Source organism: Eriocheir sinensis, chromosome 22 (genome assembly GCF_024679095.1).
Source record: "Eriocheir sinensis breed Jianghai 21 chromosome 22, ASM2467909v1, whole genome shotgun sequence".
NCBI lineage: Eukaryota > Metazoa > Arthropoda > Malacostraca > Decapoda > Varunidae > Eriocheir > Eriocheir sinensis.
The window spans coordinates 17,499,242-17,515,181 of NC_066530.1; the positions used below are offsets into that span (position 1 = coordinate 17,499,242).

The following is a 15,940-nucleotide window of genomic DNA, read 5'->3' on the forward strand; positions in this document are numbered from 1 at the left end:
TTTACACTTTCACTCTTTCACTCTCTTATTTCTTCGGTGGTGTATTTTATGTGAGGTATAACTTTAAAATACTCGTTTATATAGATGTCTAGAAATCACCGACGTCACGGGTACCGGCAGGAAGAAAGGATGAATATATGACGAGGAGAGAGGTGGAAAGAATACCGACATGAAGGGTGGGAAGAACAAGGATATGGGAGCACCTGTCTGACGTGGGGTTAGGCGGAAGATAAAGATAAAGTTTGGAAAGGAAGGGGGATGCGGAGGGAAGAGGGAAGATTCAGGACGACAGGGTGAGGAATGTCTCTAAAAATACTTAGTTTTCTGTACGTTATTGAAGTTTGATGGAAGATTGTGATGAACTTTTCTTTGGGTAGAGGAGACACTAATATACTGCTGCTAAAATAAGTAGGTAGATAAATAAAAGGATCTCAAATGAGTTTTAAAATTTAATGGAAAGTAGTTTCGTCTGGAAGATTTTGAAGAGCATAGTAAAGTGCATCTCTTAAAAATATGTACTTCTATTGCGTTACTGAAAGGAACTTATTTGGCAAAGGAGACAGGCTAAGGACTACACAAATATACTGCTCCCAAAATTAATAAATAATTGGAAAATCACCTGAAATAAGTTATCAAATTTAGTTTCTGAGGTGTCTTGATGCTCCACTCTGACCGTCTCACTTTTGGCGCGAATTCTCGGATGCTTTCGGCTCTTACGACAAGTATATCCAAAGGCCACAAAGCATATTACTCGGGTCTTCATCGCATTTATGGTGCTGAAATCTTGTTCAACTCTCAAAGTCTAATTAAACTACCCCTAGAAATACCTACAACTACGAAAATTTACCTTCCCAAAATATTACATTACCAAGTTATTAATGTGAGTGTGTTAGATCAGAAATGTTTGAGAATGTGGGCCTTTTTGTATTGTTTCCTTACCCACACCTTCTTCACTTGGTCTTTGCTTGATGCGTCTGGCCGGTGTGAGGCGTCTCTGCCCCGCCGTGATGCTGGAGGGAAAGCTAATGGCCATCTTCATACACATTTCGGCGCACAAGCACACACATTTGACAAGGCATTCGTAGAAGTTCAGGGCCTTTCCGTGGGTAGTTTTATGACCTTGGTGGTAATATGACAAGGCTTCTGCACTATGAATGTGAAAATAAACACCCATGAAACCCTGAAGCATCTCCTTTGTGCCCTTTGGAAATATTTGTTGTGAAAGTGGAACGCGTCAGAGAATACAAGACTTAGGGCCAGTTTCACAGTTCCCCATAATTGGTTAGTAAGCTGCCAAACCAATACCAGAGCCTTCGAAATTTCCTTGTATAGTGACTGGTGTTTATATTTAAGTTCACAAATTTGACGAAACTATACAGGAAAAGTTTTGTGTATTTAGTGTGGCATCGAAGACCTCACCGTTTTGGAGTGTATGAGATTCTGTAGTTTGGTTCGGGCTGTTACGAAGACACTGTGTTAGACTGTGAAATCGGCTCTTAGGTCCTCACTCCTGCCTCTTCCTCTGACTCTCGCCTCAGGAAACAAACAATAACAATGGCTGTGCACCGGCCAGGCTTCTTCGGGATATTTATATAATTATGTTTTCTTTTTCTAATTTTTTTATATATTTCTTGGTGCAGTTGATTAATTATATGTTTGTTTACTAACTTATTCCTTGTGTTTAGTCTTTATTATTTGATCTATTAATTCTTGCGTTAGTTCGTTCAGTCGTTTTGGCGTCATATGATCACAGCAATATCGGCGCCAAGAAGAGACTTTGATCAATTCTTCATTAGTTATTCTTAGTCATTTCAGTGTCCATTAACATGTCTTGTGTATTTTTACGCTTCATGTTGTTGCTGTTGTTATTGCTGTTATTTTCTTCTTAATAATGGTGCGCAGTGTAAGGAGATCAATCCCAATCTATTTTATTCATACAATTCATCTGCTTCACTCAAGTATTTGCTACCGCGTTTTCTTGCTCTGCTCCTCATGTTGTTGTTACTGTTCATGATCCTGACGGTTTCTTTATATTAATGTTAAGATGTGTAGAGAGGGCTACCGTAGTCTATTTGATTCATACATTACGTCTGCTTCACTCGGGAATTTGTTACCATGTTTTACCATCTTTTAACCTTCCTGGTGTTGTTGCTGATGGTGCTGTTGTTTTCTTTATATTAATGGTAAACGGTGTACGGAGGTCAGTCGCAGTTTATTTAATTCATACGTTACATTATCTTCTCTCCTATAATTCAGGCTGCCTTATTAGTTCCTTCCCGGCTCGATATGACCAGTGCTATTGCGACACCAAGATATATAATTGATCAGTCAGTCTTAGTTCCTTCAGGTGCCCGCCAAGCGTTGTCGCCGCGAACAAAGTAAATACAACGCACAATGTTTTGATTCAGAGGCGGAAACGGAAAGGCTTCTTCGTCTCCGCCGCCCCGACGCGACCGCCTCTTTGCTGCACTCTCAAAACCAAAACTTTTCCCTCGATGTCATGTTTTACGTTTACAGAATACAAGACAGATATTATGTTCATGCCTTTTGAGTTCGTATCGTGAATATTGTCTTTGATTTGTCTTTGCAAGCTCGTTTTTCAGCCGTCTTTTGCAAGCTCGTTCTTCATATTAAACACTTTCAAGAGAAGAGTATCAAGACCAATCTCTAGCACCATCCTTTTGTATTTCATTTGTTGGAGCAGAATGAATCGAGGGCGTTTTCTTCCTTTTAATTTCTCTTTCTATTACTGCAAAGAAATATACATCGTTTAACATGAGAGACAGCGGTGGAGGAAAACGTCTGACCTCCACCGGCCACAAAACCCTTCTGTGCGTTTCCCTTCAGTTAAGTTGGACAGTGACACAGACCAACGTGACGGCTGGTTTGACGCGGTGATGTAGGTCAGAGGAAGGCACGTGTGTACATTATAGGGAATGATGGATGTGGCCAACACGTGAGGCAATGAAACCCGACATAGAATTAGTGAGGTACGTTTGTTTAAAGTCTCTCTCGCTGTGAGGTAGAGGGATTATAAATGCTCCCGTTATGAATTGTTAACAGGCTTCCCTTCGCTTTCTCTTGTGATCTTTCGCCCTATGATGTGTTGTATATCATTCTTATTGGTTATTAATGACAAAAGCGACCTACAGACACGCGTAATTGGGGCCGTGATGGGCGGGATTTGATCTTACGGATGGAGTGTTTGAAATATTCATGTCACTCATTAGTAATTATCGCGCACTGAACTATGAGCGGAAGTCGAGTGTCTGCGGCCACAAGTACTGCGTGTTAAAGCCTGAATGGACGAATATTATATTGTGTAACGAGACTCCGGGAAACTTAAAGCTGATCGCTGCTTGTTGTTGATGGCGGTGACATTTTTTATTCTTATTAATTTTCATGATAATAATGATAATTATAATAATAATAATAATAATAATAATAATAATAATAATAATTATTATTATTATTATTATTATTATTATTATTATTATTATTATTATTATTATTATTATTATTATTATTATAACAATAATAATGAAAATAACAACATTAATAATAATAATAATAATAATAATAATAATAATAATAATAATAATAATAATAATAATAATAATAATAATAATAATAATAATAATAATAATAATAATGAAAATAATACTGGGATAATAATAAACATTGTTATTATTATCATTATTATTGTTATTATTATTATTATTATTATTATTATTATTATTATTATTATTACTACTACTACTATTATTATCGTCATTATTATTTCTTTATATATTATTAGTCTATTGTTATTATTATTATTATTATTATTATTATTATTATTATTATTATTATTATTATTATTATTTTCAGTATTATTTATTTTTACTATTACGCATCTGAACACAATTTCAGCAGCTGATTATTTTTCTCAGGACTGTGATGACGTTCATACTGATTTAAGGAGACAATTTTTTGCTGAACTAATTAAACATTTCTACACAACGACAAAACTCTCAACCTGTCTCCTGCTCAGTGTTAGAAATAGTAACAATAATTGCCAGTATTCGATTTAAGTAATGGAAATTAATATAGACTGTGTGTGTCATCTTTGGAGGGTTTCCTTTTGACCGAGAAGTGGGATATTTGTGTACATATTTTAAAGCATCGTTACTTCCCTGCAAAGAAACAACTATTAGTGAGAAGCAGCCGCCGAGTCGCTCTTTTAAACCAGAGTATAATTTCCGAGGAGAGAAACAAGCTTGAGAAGGAAGATTCGAAAGGTCCACTTCATTAACCTTTCTTCGCCCAAGCTCACTTATTTGACATGGCTTTCGTAGGACTATTAAGCATTTCCAGGGGCAGTTTTATCACCCTGGTGGTAGTGTGATCCTTCCTCTGTACCATGAACCTCAAACAAGAGTCATTAGAACCCGACTGATCTCCTTTTCGGCCTTTGGAAATAGATAATGAGAGAAACGGAAGGGTCTGAGAATACCGATCGGCGCCCAAACTCACTTATTTGACATGGCTTTCGTAGGAGCATTCAGCATATCCAGGGGCAGTTTGATCACCCTGGTGGTAGTGTGATCCTTCCTCTGTACCATGAACCTCAAACAAGAGTCATTAGAACCCGACTGATCTCCTTTTCAGCCTTTGGAAATAGAGGATGAGAGAGGTGTAGGCATCTGAAAATACTGATCAAAGATGTCTGCAAGGGATCCCGCCGCAGCATCCCTTTCTTACTTCTTTAAAGCATATAATAACGTGGTGACTATCTCTTATCCCCAAGCACCAACGTTCATATAATTAGGCGACTCTCATGTTCTTTGACGTCAACGTTGATATAATAATTAAAGTGACTTGTTTCTAGATGCAAACGTTCCCATAACAACGTGGCTGTATCTTGCTCTCACACGCCAAAGTTCCCATAAGGAGGTGACTCTCTTGTTCTGAGACGCTAACGTTTAAATTTATGACTTGTTCTAGCGCTCGTGTTCTCTCTATGCATTTGCTTATTACTTTCTTTTAGACTTTCTTTTTATTCGTGACACTTTTTAGCGCTGCATGAGAGAGAGGGAGAGTAAGAGAGAGAGAGAGAGAGAGTTCCCATAAGAAGGTGAATCTCTTGTTCCTAGACGCTAACGTTCCCATAACAACGTGACTGTATCTTGTTCACAGACACCAAAGTTCCTATAACAAGGTGGCTTTCCTGTTTTGAGACGCTAACGTTTACATAAGGGAGACTTTTTTGTTCTCAGATGCCAACGTTCCTATAATAAGGTGACTGTTTCTTACCCTTAAACACCAACGTTCCCATATTAAGGTGTCTCTTCCTTATTCTCAGAAGTCAACGTTCCCTAAGAATCCAACACAACTCACAAACATTATCGCTTATTCAAGGAAAACGTCTCCTGAATTCATCCTTATTCGAGATCATTGTTTCCTCACTTGCATAACATACACGAGAAGAGAAAGATTCAATCGACCTCCACACGGCAATTCTTAAGAACCAGTTTTTTAGCAGCTGTCTTATCACGTGTTGTTTGATGTGTTTCGCTGTGAGTCTTCCTTGCACGACTTTTCCTCCTCCTTGTGACTTTGCCCGTATTCTGAGACGCTTTCGGCTCTCACAACAGATATTTCCAAAGGCCACAAAGGAGATTAGTCGATATCTAGTGAGTGTTTTTCATATTCACGGTGCAGAAGAATTGTTAAACTATCACCAGACTCATAGAACTACCCATAGAAATATTAACACCACCTCTACGAAAGCCTTACCGTATGTGAGTGTGTAAGCCCCGAAGTCTTTGAGAATATGGGCGCTTTAGACTTGTTTGATGGAGTTAACCGAGACACCTCTGCTAATAAACTGGAATCTATGTTTTTCAGATCTCTTTTTTGTCTCTTTCTGCTCTCTACATAGAGCAAGAACGTCGTGAGCATTTTCATTGTCTTCTCTGTGTTCCTTGACGGTTTTCTTGTCTTTATATACTTAAAATATAAATCGTAACAAAAGAGGGAATGAGCTTGGCATGTGAAGAATCCTTATAGCAACCAGAAAGCGAATACTATCCCATAACACATCATATAACCTGAATGCTGTATAGTCTGTTGAAAATCCGTCCCTAACAGTGTAGAAAAGCCATATTTAAGTTATTTTGCGCCTCTGCCAAGCCATAAGAGCATGTAACCACACCTACGTAATGCTGAGTGCTGTGTTCAAGCAAATATATAATGCCGACACCTTAGTCTGCTTTGCACGAAACAGTTCCTGAGGGCTGAAACACATACGAAACCCACTAAATGTTTAAATCATATGTAAAACTATATTTATGTGTATATTAATTGTATTTATTCTGATTCTTGATCCTATCTGAATTATTTCGTAAGGTGTGATTAATATGAGGGCCACTAAAATATTAAATCATATGCAAAATCGTCTTACGTTGCATATAATTTTTAACCTATCCTTTCTCCTGTCCTATCTCCTATTCTATTTCTTGATCCTGATATCCTGATGCTAGTAGGTGACGTTAGTGCAAGGAATTCCTCTACAGCATCTTCTTCGTCCTTTAAGACATATAATAAATTGTAAACCTATCCTATCTCCTGTCCTGTCTCCTATCCTATTTCCTGATCCTGATATCCTGATGCTAGTAGGTGACGTTAGTGCAAGGAATTCCTCTACATCATCTCAGTCTTCGTCCTTAATAAAGACATATAATAAATTGTAAACCTATCCTATCTCCTGTCCTATCTCCTATCCTATTTCCTGATCCTGATATCCTGATGCTAGTAGGTGACATTAGTGCAAGGAATTCCGCTACAGCATTTCCGTCTTCGTCCTTTATAATAACAAGGTGACAGTTTTTCGTTCTCAGACACCAAAGTTCCCATAATAAGTTGACTGATCCTTGTTCTCAGACGCAAGCATTCCGATAACAAGGTGACTTTCTTGTTATTTCAAAATTTTGCAAGTCTCGCTAATTATCATACTCATCTTACGGACTGGAAGCCATGACAACTTTTTCTAGCTTCGATAATAAAGAAATATAGTGTCATTCAGGAGCAGTAAGTAGAGTTTTTTTTCTCTCTTTTTTTTTTACGCCCTTGCACTGTCTCCTCTGCTGTAAAAAAAAGAAAAAATGGTACAGAACGTCAACAAAAGGCTATTCATTAATTTTTCCTTAAGTGCTTCGAAATGCAACTTGAGAAACGAACAACAAGATGCAGATCAGAGTAAACTTCCTAACTTCATCTCCTCAAGCCAAGCAGTTATTATATTAGTCATACCCTTAACGTTGCACTCCCCTACCGTACCCCAGTGAAAAAATAATTAATGAAGCCTTTTATAATAGATGTGCCTCCACCACCTTGACAAAGTGTGCATAACGGGAGGACAAAAAGAACGGTAACAAGAGCCGGTACACGTTCTCTTCACGTATTCACTTACTGTTTATTTACATTTTTTTTAATATATGAATTGTTCTAGCGCTCATGTTCTCTCCATGCATTTGCTCATTACTTTATTTTAGACTTTCTTTTTAGTCGTGACATTTTCTAGCGCTGCATGAGAGAAAGAGAGCGAGAGTGAGTGAGAGAGTGAGAGAGAGAGAGACAGAGACCGGTGACATGGATAGACATTCATGACACCACCATCACGATCTTTGTAACTTGCGGTGTTTGATGGAAGCACCGTTCATGGGGAGGTGTGGGTGGGAGGGGGGGCAGGAGGGGGGAAGGGGGAGGAGGGCTAGACGGTGCCATCTGATATTTATGTATTCTGTATGCCGGCCGGACACGCCAAATTATTTATAAGTTTCCAGTAAAAAATGTTGAGTCATCAGGAGGCGGGAAAAAATTTACATCACAATGGCGGTGGGAGTGAAAGAGAAGGCGGTAGAGGAGGAGGAGGAGGAGGAGGAAGGGAAGGAAGAGTAGGAGGTGTAGGTGGAGGAGGAGGAGGAGGTGGAGGGTCGTCTCGTGTAAATGGTGGAAGTACGGTGATGGTGATAGTGTTGTTGGTGTTGATGAAGGTTCCTGCGAGGGAGAAATTAATGGTGGTGGGAACTGGAAAGAAAAAAATAATGTAAAAAAGGAAGGTGTCGGTTTTGGCGGGAAATTTGCACCTGCGCCACATGGTAAACTGTGAGGGATAGTTGGTGTGGCTGTCTGGGAAATGCTCATCATCATCATCATCATCATCATCACCATCATTATTATCATCATCATCACCATCATCATCATCATCGTCACTGCATTCTTTACACTTGACATCATATCCTTCATTACATTACATGACATTACCGTAAGCTCCTTCCTATAATGTAAATATAAGGTTTAGTTATAATCATATTGTCATAATGTTACCATCACCGCTTCATGCCCAACAAAATCAATATTAGTCCATACTTCTGCATACTAAGTACACTAGGAAAACACTTACAAGGAATTTCTAGATGCCCATACCCCAAAGAGATAGATTTTAATGGCTGCTGAGTCGATTAAAAAAACTGCTTATTACTTAACACAAGATCACTAGCTAACACATTATACTAAAACCGTGTCCCTGTATGCCTCTCCTTGGGTGGGCATATGCTTCCTCTTCTTATGGTCATCACACGATCAATACATATTTGAAGTACGAAGATAGACAGGTAGACGACGGGGCATAGTCAACATAAAACTTTTTTCGAAGGAGTCTCACCCAAACAGAACACCTTTGCAGCAGGTTTGGATGCTGTTCCCGCCTACAGTTCACTAACGGAATATATATGACAGGACTCAACATCGTGTCCTTTGAACCTCGCAGCTGGTCGAGGCGCGTGTGTGAGTTGGACTCTTTTGGGTGCCCGAAGTTGCGATGAGGGACATAGAGATAGGTGCGAGAGATAGACATTTTCTGTTTTATTTTCCGCTGCCGGGACGTGCCTAAAGCCAACATATAATCCAGCGTGTGCATAATTCAAAGACCGTGAATGCAGGGACGAGCTGAGTATGAGGAGGCCGCGGATCCCATACATTAAACGTCCGTGATTCCAAGCCAAGCCTCCGCCGCCTGTTCTTTGGGCCGCCAGTGACGGGCCGAGAGCCGCCGGAACATGCAAATCCTCGCTAAGTCTGGCCGGGGCCGTGAGTGTTGGCCAGGATCACCAACGAGCCGTATCTTTGGATCAATCCTGTCCTATGGCGATTTAGAAAAGACTTTAGCGACAATGCCTGGCGGAGCTCGGCGGCGGGATCAGACTCAGCCTCGCCAGCCCGCCCGTGCTGAGCCAGGCGTGCTGCAGGTGGGCGCCGCGCTGGTATGACGCGCCAGGTGCCCTCAGCATGGTGCATAGGCGCCCGTCTGTTGCCGAGGTGATTCCTGGCGGAGCTTTGTCTCGCGTGTGTCGAGTCTTGGTGCTCGGGACGGGCCCATAATGTCTTGAGAATGGCCTTGCCCGGCGGGGGTACTCATGCTTGCGGAAGAATGTAACAGGAGAATGGCGTGGGAGAAAGGGTCGCCCGCTCCTGTCGAGGCGGAGCGCAGCAACATTAATACAGCCGCGGAGGGAAGGTCCGGCGTGGCCCGCAAATATGAGCCGTATTGCCTCCAAGAAATGTGAGGGGGGCGCGCGAGGGCCGGGGAGGGGGCGGGGAGGGGGCTGGGGGGGTGATATTGACGGGGAGCAGCTGCATGAATGGTGGGTGTCGGCGGGAGGGTGGCCGCGCCAGGTAATATGACGCTGACCTGTGAGCGACAGAGGCGCCGAATGCTGGTGCTGCTTGAATCATAGTATTTTTACTACGATTCATATACTTTTTTTTTCCATCCACATGTTGACGAGCCGATTGTGAGTGGCGGAGGCTGAGCCAACAGTCCGGCCGGATATTATCATAAGAAAGGCCGGGCCACGCCGCGCCCGTAAACCTGTCTCAAGCTGCAACATTGATGATTCATTTTAAGTGTGGAAGATAAGGTTTAACGCAAAAAACCGCGTGTGGCCGAGAGATAAGTAAAGTGCTTGCCGTGCGCAGCTCCCGTGTGTGGTGTGGCGGCGAGGCGCGGCCGACGGCTCTGCGCATGAATCCCTCGGCCTACTAAGAGGCGGCGGGCGGGAGCCAATCACCGCAGATGTAGCGGGAGGGGCTGGGAGCGCTGCAGCCGCCGGTCGAGGCTTGAAAAAAGATTGTTAGTTCCATTTTGAAGACACTTTTTATTTCGTCACAACAGGCCGTAAAACTCTCCAGTAAGCAGCATCATTATCATTGCGACTAGACTCCTCTCATTTCGCTGTGTCGGTCTGCTGCCTTCCTCCTCCTCCTCTACCCTTCCTCCTCATCCTCATCCTCCTCTCCCCCCACCTTCCTTTTCTCTTTCCTCTCTCCCTCCTCCTCTCTTCCGCCTCCCAGTCTCCCTTTTCTAGCTGTCCTCCAGTGTTGCCTTCCCTTCAGTTCTCTCATTTCTTTAATTTCCTTTACTCTTGTCTTCCTCGTTACTCCTTTTGTCTGAGCCTGTGTGTGTGTGTGTGTGTGTGTGTGTGTGTGTGTGTGCCTGTGTGCCTGTGTGCGTGCGTGCGTGTGTGTGTGTGTGTGTGTTTATTTTTAAGGAAGCGTTATTATGCTTTTCTTTTCCCGCGCTCTCTCACTCTCTGAGTCTCTCTCTCTCTCTCTCTCTCTCTCTCTCTCTCTCTCTCTCTCTCTCTCTCTCTCTCTCTTTGCATCCACCTGTGTGTGTGTGTGTGTGTGTGTGTGTGTGTGTGTGTGTGTGTGTGTGTGTGTGTGTGTGTGTCCCTCTACCTTGCTAATGAGTTTCTTACCTATCTTTCTCTCTATCTGTCTATCTCTATCTAATTGTTGGTCTTTTGTATTTATCTATCTATCTATCTATCTATCTATTAGTCTAGCAAACAATCTCTCTCGCTCATATTTCCATCTTTCACAAAAAAATATCTATCAGTGTATTCAATATAACCATTTGTCTTATCTATCTACAAAGACCTAACTGTCTATATCTTGACGAATAATTTGCCTTACTGTAAGATCAATGTATATATGTATGGATGCACGTGTGTATGTATGTATGAATATAAGAATGTATGTATGAATGTATGTATGTATGTATGTATGTATGTATGAATATAAGTGTCTATATTCTTGTTTATGCGGCCACTATGTATAACTCCATGTATGCCATGTATTAAAATCTAGACATGTTTATGTTTACAAATAAATAATGTCAACCAGTTCGTCGTTATATATGAATCACTCGAGTATGATTTCTTCGTCTTTTTATTTTTTATCTTTTTTCTGTTTATTTGTCATATTTTTTTCTCTATACGGTATTTATTAATTTTCTGACTTTTTGTATTCAGGTTTTTATTTAATTATTTGTCTTCGTCTATAAATTTTCCTTAAGTTTTTCCTTTACGTATTTACCATTAAACATATATCTGATTTTATTTTTCTTTATGTATCTGATTATTTATCTTTATATGTCTGGCAATCTTTCTTTCTGTATGTCTGTCTCCGTCTATCACTCTATCTATTTGTATCTGTGTGTCTTGATTTTTGTCTGATAATCATACAGTCCTTATGTATGTCTGTCAGTCTTCATCTATGTCTATCTGTATGTCTATCAATCTGTCTATCTATGTGTATCTATTTTCTATCTACCTTTTTTTATCTATTTAGCTGTCTATCTATACATCTGTCTTCCTGTATATCTATCTATCTGTATCTATCTATCTATATATTAACCTATTTCCCTAAGTTTTTATATGTTCATTCATCCTTCCATCTGCTATTTCCCTTTGTCTGTTCTGTTACAAGTAATTTAGCTCTATGGCCAAGTATAATTCTTAAACATGTGCGGGATATTTTCAGTCGGTTTCATTTGGCACAGTATTCCATCTGTAGATTGCTCTGCTAGGAAGCCTGAATTTTCTTGCAGTTTTATCATCGTCTTTTTAGTAGTTTCTTTCCGTGTCGTCTTAATATTTGCTTCTCATTATAGATGGTATCCGTCGTATCTCTGTCTCTTTTCTGTTCAAGTTAAATGTTATGATAGGAAATGTGTGTCTGCGTGTGTATGTGGGTATGTGTGTGTGTGTGTGTGTGTGTGTGTGTGTGTGTCATTTTTGTGGGGTATATTACTAAATTTAAGGTAATGGCCCATCTTAAGACAGCCCAATTAGTTACTTTCCTGCCTCTTGAATAATGGCATGCAGCTCCCTCGTAAAAATCTTCATATTTCGCATTAACACTTTGTAATACCCATTGCGGTTTTTATCGCTTTTTCACCTCGTCCTCTTTTCAGGCAAATTTTTCTGGTCCAGCCGAAATTACTTTTGGAAAACAACATTATTTTCCTCACTTTAATAGACAGCAAGCACTTTTACCGTCGGAATTAACTCCCATCCTTTTTTTCGGCCATAAAGCTACACCGTCATTGATATAATTTTTGATCGAGGCTAATGAACCGATTTCGATGTAACTTTGAGGAGCGTCGGCTGGCAGTAACCTGAGGGAGGCCCCGCCGCCCCCGGAGGCCGCGAGGGTTGGCTGCCTTGACCTGAGCGGCGGAGGCAGGGCGGGAAGGGTGGCGCCGGGGCGGGCACTCGTCACCAGGCTGGCCCTCTGTCCCCTGTCACGTGTACCCTCCCTGCCTGCCTCCCCGAGCTGATCACGCCGCCCCTGCCGCCTCACCTGATGATGCTGCCCACCTGAGGCGACGCCAACACACACACACACACACACACACACACACACACACACACACACACACATACACACGCACACGCACACACTGGACATACGAGACCCAGGATCCAGTGTCAAGAGTGTGACCTTCTGTTGCTCCTTGGAATAGCATGCTTGTGATGATGTCAATGATGAGGAGGATGATTGTGCTTATGAAGACTATAATGATGATGATAATTATGCTGCTGCTGCTGCGGTTGATGATGATGATGATGATGTAGCGAGAACTTGAGTATATACAAGGGAATTTTTCAACACTGCTTCTACTACCACTTCCACTAATAATAACATAAATAATAAAAAATAATAACTCGAAAATATAATTATAGTAAGAATAACAAAAAATAATAATGTAAATAACGATAATGGTAAAAATGATAATAATGATAATAATGAAAATGTCAGTAATAGTAATTATCATTATATATTTTCTAGTGTAGTGGTAACAGTAATGGCAGTATTATTATTAGTAGTAATAGTGGTAGTAGTAGTAATAATAGTAGTAGTAGTAGTAGTAGTAGTAGTAGTAGTAGTAGTGGTAGTAGTATAGTAGTATAGTAATATTATTATTTGTGGTAGTAGTGGTAGTAGTAGTAGTGGTAGTAGTAGTAGTAGTAGTAGTGGTAGTAGTAGTAATAGTAGTAGTAGTAGTAGTAAAAGAGGTGGTCGTTTAATTTCAATATTTTTTTCGTATTTTAAAATACACACAAAAAATATTTTAAAAAGTTTCGTCCCCGAAATTCGTGGGTGACATTGAATGGAAATTTTCTTCAACTATTGTCATTATTATAATTATTCTAACAATGTTAAATGAAATCAACTGCTTGTTCTTATTCTTATTCTTATCAGCATCATCAAAATCATTATCACCATCATCCTCATCATTATAGTTAGTATATTTCCAAGTCATAACTACCATTACCAGTATCATTGTCACTATCTTCCCCTCCTCCTTCCCCGCCTCTTCCTTTCTTTCATATCTTTCATTATCCTTCTAAGCTTATTATCATAATCCTCCTCTTCCTTCTCCTTCTCCTGATCCTTTCCTTTCCTCCCTCTCGGCCACTTTCTATCTGTTCACTTCTTCCCTTATCCTCCCAATCGTATCGCTGTCCCCATCCTGCGTCTGCTCCTCCTAACCTCCGCCGGCAGCCACCATGGATGTCGCCGTCCTCCGTTCTCTGCTGCCGCGGCACCGTCACCCGGCACCCTCACCAGGGGCGAGGCGCCTGCTCACCCTCCCAGACACACGGGCGCCACCAGTAATATCAATTACACAAATTGTTCCAATGTTGAAACATTTTTTCCATTAGACTTTAAGCCACAGAGGAGCTGCGTCCTCGCGGAATATTAACATGGCCAGAATTATCTATAGTAATTATTCCTTTATTCCGCGGCGATTATCTCTACGGATGTGTTATGCTTAGCAAAACGTTGACTTCCTTGCGCCGCGTCCTGAGGCGTCCGGCGCAGGCCGTGTGTCTGTCTGTCTGGCCAAGGTGAAGCAAGCCCAGACGATTTATATTTATTTCACGTTTCTGCATTTTCTTTTTTGTGGGGGGAAGCGACATAACAGGCGGTGCTAATTAATTTACAAATGTGCTCTAATAAATTCAATTATTTTCTATTAACTTGTCGTACTGCATACATTCCTTTATCGACAAATTTCGGAGTCATTTAAGATTCACACCGCCCAGGACGGAGTGGAGGCGCCGCGGCCCCGGCCCCGGGGTGAGGGCCGCCCCGTCTGCCGTGCCCCGCCGCCCCCGTGTGCTTTGCGGCCTGTGCTGCTCCCGCGCGCCCTGCCTGCAGCCCTCCTCCCTACTGCTGTGTGGAGATTAGCTCACCTTTGTATCTATCTGTCTGTCTAGTTAGTTTACTAAACATCAATATATATATATATATATATATATATATATATATATATATATATATATATATATATATATATATATATATATATATACATATATATATATATATATATATATATATATATATATATATATATATATATATATATATATATATATATATATATATATATATATATATATATATATATATATATATATATATATATATATATATATATATATATATATATATATTCTTTCAGACCTACATACATTACATGGAGACATTAAGACTTAGCCGACCCACACATGACCAGGTGATGTTTGGTAGCGACAGTAACTGAGGGTAATTTAGATTATGGTAGGACTTTATATCAAATTATTGCAAATTACATTTAGGCGCCGACCTTATCAATTCCAGAAATGAATGAAATTAACCTTACACACACGCACAATTTGCAGTTCTTTTATTTCGGCCGTACTTATTTTTATTTTCTTCCCCGCAGCGGCAGCGTATAATATTTCTGGCGGCCAAAGGGGACGTTTTCAGCGGCGTTGTCGTGACATTTCCTTGTAATCTCCATAATCTCCAGCACTTTCCCCACAAGCGCGGCGGGAATAACCCATGAGGCTGCCGCCGCCTCTTCTTTATTATTCACTGTGTGGCGAGGCCGAGCAGCCGGGGCGCTGCCTGCCCCGGGTCACGCGGCCCAGTGAGGTCAGGGAGCTGTTGCCCCCATTAATCTTTCCCGTAGTAATAAAGCGAGGCTCTGCTGCCTTACCTCCCGCGTTGCCTCAACACCGGCAGGAGCTGCCTCGCGCCGCGCAGGCGTGTCAGAGACCTGAGGGAGGCCCCCACGGCGTCCTACATGCCTCCAGGGCGTGGGCGTTGGCTAACGGGGACCTGAGGGGCCTCTAAATGGCCTGCAGACCCCTGGGGCGTGGGTGTTGTTTGTCAGGGTTCTGAGGGGCTTCTCAGCGTCCTACAGGCCCCCGGGACGCGGGTGTTGGCTGCCAGGGGTTTGAAGGGCCAGCCTCTGAGCGTCCTGCAGGACCCCTGCGGCGTGGGTGTTGGCTGTGAGGGGTCCGGGGGGAGCCTTTGAGCGCCACACGTGGAGTGCTGCTCCAGGCTGCGCTGCCCTACTGATGGCTTGCCTCCTAATGGCTCATGACATCTCGTCTCTGTACCGTTGTGAAATGTATGATATTTTCCATCTTGCGTAATATTATTCAAGAGCCCCGGGTACCGCTACACTATGTAATGCTATTAAAAAGCGCATGTAGTTGGCTTTAATACACCTAGCATATAATATACAGTCCTTTGAATAATAATCTTACAA

At 41.4% G+C, this 15,940-nt stretch overlaps 1 long non-coding RNA gene across 1 annotated transcript in view; it reads left to right on the top strand.

Moving 5' to 3' along the window:
* The window catches only part of LOC127002191 (uncharacterized), a 123,973-nt gene that overhangs the window by 27,581 nt on the left and 80,452 nt on the right, over positions 1 to 15,940 (top strand). The window lies entirely within an intron of this gene.